Source organism: Pyrus communis, unplaced genomic scaffold (genome assembly GCF_963583255.1).
Source record: "Pyrus communis unplaced genomic scaffold, drPyrComm1.1 SCAFFOLD_19, whole genome shotgun sequence".
Classification (NCBI taxonomy): Eukaryota; Viridiplantae; Streptophyta; class Magnoliopsida; order Rosales; family Rosaceae; genus Pyrus; species Pyrus communis.
Genome location: NW_026908883.1, coordinates 1,119,830 through 1,126,362, shown reverse-complemented (window position 1 = coordinate 1,126,362; position 6,533 = coordinate 1,119,830).

Below are 6,533 nucleotides of genomic sequence, written 5' to 3'. Positions count from 1 at the left end.
CAAGTCAAGGGGGATTGGATTTTGGACGAAATTAAGGTAAAAACAAACATATTCAAAGACTTAAACAACTTTGGACGAAATTAGGGAAAACTATGGTCGATAAGCTAGCTAGAGTGTCCTTCTCCACACATGACACACTTGCATACAAATTGATTTCCAGTTGCTTTTCCAATAAACCATGAACCTTAACACCCCAGATTAACCGTGAACAACACTAATTAACCCTCAGATTTTCCTTAAGTCACTGAATTGGATGGAATACGCATCGGCAACCAAATTATTCTTCAATAGTTCCCTACATGAACATCATAATAGAGATACAATCAAAGATTATTAAGCTTTGTGAAAATCATAAGCATTGACAAGGCATTCATAACTAAGAACAGTATGATACTCCTGCCAGGAATTTCCTTAACACGATTGAGACTAGCAACCTCCACTACTTATAAATATAAGTTCATAACGATTAGGTGAAACTCCCTTATATTCTAGCATCAAATTCATGCATGCAAACTAAGTGTGCACCCTCTTAATCAACACACAAGAATAAGTTCTTAATCAAACTATTAAGTAAATTGTATTCACGATTTATGAAATCACAACTGAAAGTAATCAATTCACATTGCAAATATAATTATGGTTTCAAAGTCTCCTCTAGCTAAAACAAGTTTAGCTCCTCATGTTTGCAAAACAAAGATAATTAAACTCAAACATTGAAAACAAAGATAGAATACACCTAGAAACACTCCAGGTGGCTCCTCCTTCCTTGCTGCAGCATAATGAGGATTTTCTAAATTTAGGCTCTTGAGGTGTGTTGGATGGTGTGATGATCTGATCGTAGAGGGTGGTCTTGAATGATTGGTGTGGCATCTTGTGTTTATAGGGTCAAGGGAATGCACAAAATTAGGCTGAAAATGAGAGGAATTAGGACTCCAAATCACCAAAGAACAAGGTCACTTTCAATCAGATTCCAGGGAGGACAAGGAATGGTCCTTGCGGCAGATTCTAGAACTTCTAGAAGGGTTACGTGCAACATAAACTTAGGGCATGAAAATAGGGCTTCTAGAACCTGATATTTAGGTGATTTAATATGAAAAGGAGTCCTCTTTGCAGCTGGAATTAAGGTAGGAAAAGATTAGGATAGGATAAGATAAGATAAGGTTGGATAAGGTTTGGATAAGATAAGGTTTGTTTGGATAATGTTCCTTCTTTGTAGCTGATTCCTTATCTTCAATGTTTCCAAATTTGTTTCTCCAGATATTAAGCACATTCCTAGCCTCTCTTGATCTTCAAATTCGTCCATCCACCTTGCTCCATATGCAAGCTATCCATTCCATGCCCAAAACTGCTCCAAATAGCTCCAAAATGCACTTTCTTGCCAACTTTGCCATTAGAACCTACAAACACACGAAAATAGCTTAAAACACTATAATAAATGGAAACTAACTATGTAAATGCAAGAAAACAAGCTAACTAAGTCGCATAAATATGCTCCTATCAATGCCTCCAATGGTGTCTAGTTCTCAACTGTCTTGGTTGGACACCTATTAAGAAGGTACATTGTAGTGTTAACTACTTCTCCCAAAAAAAAAAAAAAAAAGGCATCTTCCTGTCTAAAGCATGTTTTTGACCATTTCAACAATGGTCATATTCTTCTTCTCAGCAACACCATTATGTTGAGTGGAAAGGCCATTGTAAACTGCCTTTCAAGTCCCATCCTCTAGAACCTTTGAAATTTCATGGAGGTATATTCTCCATCTTTATCACTCATCAATTTCTTGATCTAGTAACCAGCTTGAAGTTCCACCATTGCCTTGAATCTCATAAAGACAACAAATACCTCTAACTTATGCTTCAAGAAATACAATCAACACATTCTTGTACAATCATCTATGAAGGTGAATAAGTATCTATTTCCATTTAGTGTTATGACCTGTATAGTACCACACACACTAGAGTGTATCAATCTAGTGGATGACTTTGCTTTTTAAGTTCTCTTTATCGAGGTCTTCTCTATGATGCTTTCCAATTAAAAATAACCTTCACAACTCCATATGTTTATTTAGCTTTGTTCACTAACATATGTAGACCACAAAAATCCAAATGACCAACTCTTTTGTGCCAATCCCAAGCATTATCCTCAACTGTAGCTTTTAGTGCGTTCACTTTCAAGTCTTCCATTACCAAAGGGAAACTGATAGGAGAATATTTATGCGACTTAATTGGCTTGTTCTTGTGCATTTACGTTGTTATTTCTTAGTTCTTTAAGTCTTTTAAGTTATTTTCGTATGTTTTCAGGTTCTAAGGGCTAAAGGAGCAAAGAAGTGCATTTTGGAGCCTTTTGGAGCACTTTTGGGCTAAGGATGGATAGCTTATACTTGGAGCAAAAGGAATGGACGAAATTGAAGAGTTGATGTCACAAGGATTCCTACTTGAAGTAGCCACACACCTTCCACCATTTCAGCCGCACCTTTGTCCTAACACTAGAGCATTAATCATTCACTTTTCATTATATAATTCATGCACCATCATGCATATATTCCTCCCCCCTAGCTGTCTCTCCCATGGATTAATCACCCAAGCCATATTCAGATTTCTTTGCCGTGCACATTCACCACCAATTCAGCCACATGCACTTATTCCTCCATCATTGCACCACATTTCAGCCACCATGACATTATTCTTTCATCATTGCACCACATTTCAGCCACCATGACATTATTCCTTCATCATTGCACCACAATCCCAACCATGCCGTGCATAACCCATCACACTTCCCTTTACCGTGCACTCCCATTCAACATTTCCAGCTTTTCTCCTTCATTGCAGCCACACTTCCACATGCATTCCCTCTTTAATCATTCTTTTCCTAGCTGTTTTTCCATCATTATTTCAGCCACATGCACTCTCAATCATAAGAGCCACATGCACTCTTAAACAATCAGCCACATATTCTCCCATTCCCCCTATAAAAACCCATGCATTCATCACAAAAACAATCACAAAACAGCCCTTTGTGCCGTGCATATTCATTCCATTTTCTGCATCTTTTCTCTCCATTGCTGTGCCCTCCAACCACTTCCCATCCCTCCATTCCACATACAAACACCACCCCAAAACCTTTCCTTAGACCTTGTGCCACAACGAAGAGGAGGAGGAGAGGCCTAAACGTTCATACAACTCAAGTTTGAGTTGTTGGAATTTTTAGGTGTTTCTTTTCCTCGATTTCAATGGTTAAATTTACTTATCTTTGTCTTGTACGTATGAGGAACTAAACCCCCTTTAGCTAGGGGGTGATTCGAAACCATGTTTATGCTTGCAATATGAATTGATTACCTTTGGTTGGAATTTCATGAGTTGTGGATTCAATTTGTTTAACTGTTTGATTGATAACTTATTTATGTATGTTTATTGAGAGTGCACGCTTAATTTTCATGCATGAATATGACGCTAGAATATAAGTGAGTTTCACCTAATAGTTATGAACTTATATTCACAAGTAGTGGAGGTTGCTTATAAACAATCGCATTAAATGAATTCTTGGCACTAGTTTCATGCTCATCATAGTAACGAAGGCCTCGTCAACACTTATAGTTTTCATGATGCTTAATGATCTTTGATTGTATCTTTATTGTGCTTTTCACGTAAAGGACTTTTGGAGAATGTTTTGAATTGCGTTGCGCTAACCCATCCAATTCATTAACTTAAGGAGAACTTGACGGTTAATTTAAGCGGACCTAATTAACCCGGGGTGTTGAGTTTCATAATTTATCGAAAGACCAACTGAAAATCATCTTGTATGCAAGTGTAACATGTATGGAGAAGAACCTTCTAGCTAACATTCCATCCATATTTTCATCACATTCATACTTACATTTTGCCCTTAATTATAATCTGTCCATTTAATTTAATCTCGTCCAAACACAATCCCCCCCATATTTTGTTAAGTCTTAGTCATTATAATCTGTCTTATTTTGGTTTTTAAGTATTTGGAGTCACAAACACCTTTAAATTCGTCCAAATCTGCCTAGTTTACATTCTTGTTTTGTTTGTTTGATTTTCGTACAAAACCAAATCCCCAATTGTCTTAGAGTATCTAATTGGTTCAATTATGTTTTAGATTGTGTTTTAGCTCATTTTGAGTCTTGTGAACTTGTTTCGAGTTTTCTTTAAGTGAGTTAAGTGTTTTAAAGGTTATTTTTATTTCTTTGAGTTAGTTTAAAGTGTTTAGCACCCCTAGTTAATCCCCGGTTAGAACGATCCCTACTTATATCATTACTACAATTGTCACAAATAGGGTTTAATTTGTGTGTCACATTCGTTTCGCATCAGAAACATCTATTCCTAGTCATTTGTATAGTGACCACATGATTTTCCAACTTTTTATTGTCAAAGATAGCCACATCCATCATCTCCAAATAGTAGGAAATAGCCTTGCTGCACCATTTGTCCCACATGAGCGAATTCTAAGCCAATCATGGTACCAACATCACCTCTTTAATGTACCTAGTACCATTCTTGGTCTCTATAACCAATGTACCTTTTGCAATAGCCTGAAAAAATTTTCCATTTCCCATTTTGATTCTGGTAATCACATTCACGACAACATTCCTGAGCAATGGCTTATGACAAGTCATGTGATTACTGCAGCCACTGTTAATGAACCAGACATGCTCATCTTTGATCATTGATGTTGAATTACAAGCAAAGAACATAAAAGATTTTTCACTAACATCCTTTGGATAGCGAAATTGTTGTACCATATTACTTATGCAATCCTTGGCAACGTGTCCAAACTTGTCATATTTATGGCATTTTGGCTTGCCTTTGAACCAGCACTCACCAAAGTGCAAATTTCCACAAGTTTTGTAGACTTCCTTATTACCATTGCTTTTCACTACTGCATTAGATCTCTTATTTGGCTTTACAAATGCCTTCTTCTCTTTATTCTTCCAAGGCTTCTTGCCTTTGTAACCACAGGATTGAGAATTATTCCTCCCTTGAACACTGAGACTGCTAAAAGCTCTCTTAGTAACCTCAATGTTTTATGCCTACATAATTAGCCTTTGTTCAAATCCTTGAGAGTTGCAACAACCTGAGCGGGATCAATTTCACTAATCTTCTTAGTTCTTTCTATCACAGACACAATATGATAATATTGTGGTGTGAGACTAATCAATAACTTCTCAAATATCTTTTTGTTAGTCGATTCTTCACCATACATTTTTAATTGATTAATACATCCAAACAGTCAAGTCATCTGATAATGCTTTACCACTTCTCATTCTAGCTAGTCAGAATCATGACGAATACCTTGAAGTTTCATAGCCATGACCTGAGATTCACCTTTGCACATATGCTTCAATACATCCCAAGCAGCATTAGTTGTCTCTTGGCTTGCAATTCTTGGCAAGATCTTATCACTCACAGAACCTTGGATCAATCCCAGAGCTCTAGAATCTCAAGCAATAAGATCTTAAGCAACAATTTATTGCTTCTCAGTGAGTCGATCGTCTGAATATGAGGGAAGTTCAATTGCCTTTCTGAACAAATTTCTATAGATTGTGGGATTTGAATATTATCTTCATCCTCATGCACTAGAAATCATAGTTGACTACATTGAAGACTAAAGCTTGAGCTTCGAAATCCAGCCATCTCGACCTTCTATTCATCTAAGTTATTCGTTGGAAACTCAAAGATGCATACCACTTAATTCAGTTTGAATCAAGCTTTGGTACCATGTTAATATTTGTATAGACTTGTAGCTGATTTTTTAGGGTAGTTTTTGTGTGCAAATCGATGAGAAATTGTTAAGCTCAATGAGCTGGAATTGCAGAGAACACTGAAAGAGTAAAAATGGAGTTCTTTTCTCCTTAGATTCAATCTGAGAATTGGATCACATCACCATGCCGTTGTGAAGGAATGTAGCCATTGCTACCTTTACACAAGCAGTGTGCTCGATCCATGTGCCATGCACATGCACATGCACAATTAATTACATAATTTCACTTAGATAGGTAGCACACTATACACCATTAAGATGTTTTAATCTTGACCATCCATTACAACTAAGAACCAATTCAAACTTAAGCATTCTAAGGTATCAAAGACTTGCCACGTAGTACTACGATCTAGTGGTATCTCTCTTCACTTGTAAGTGAGAGGTCTTAGGGCATATTCTGAGGCTATCATTTTCTGTTGGGATGGTAACATATGGGCATATTCTCTCTTTACCAAGGGATGATTATGTTGTTCAACAAAAGTATAAGCATAAAACTTTCCCGTATGCCTATCCACCCTAACGCCCATATGAGCACCACATCCAGTCCTCGTCTCTACTCTTGGTCTTTTAATCATATCATTTCTCTTATCTACAACTTGAAACCCTTCTTTAGCACAAGAAAAGATTCTTGAAGTGAGTTCACCAGTTTTTTTATTCCTGCCACTACTTTCTTTTCGAATACTAAACCCTATAATTCCACCATACTTGTTGTAGAAACCATATGTTGCTTGTTCAGTATCAAACTCCATAT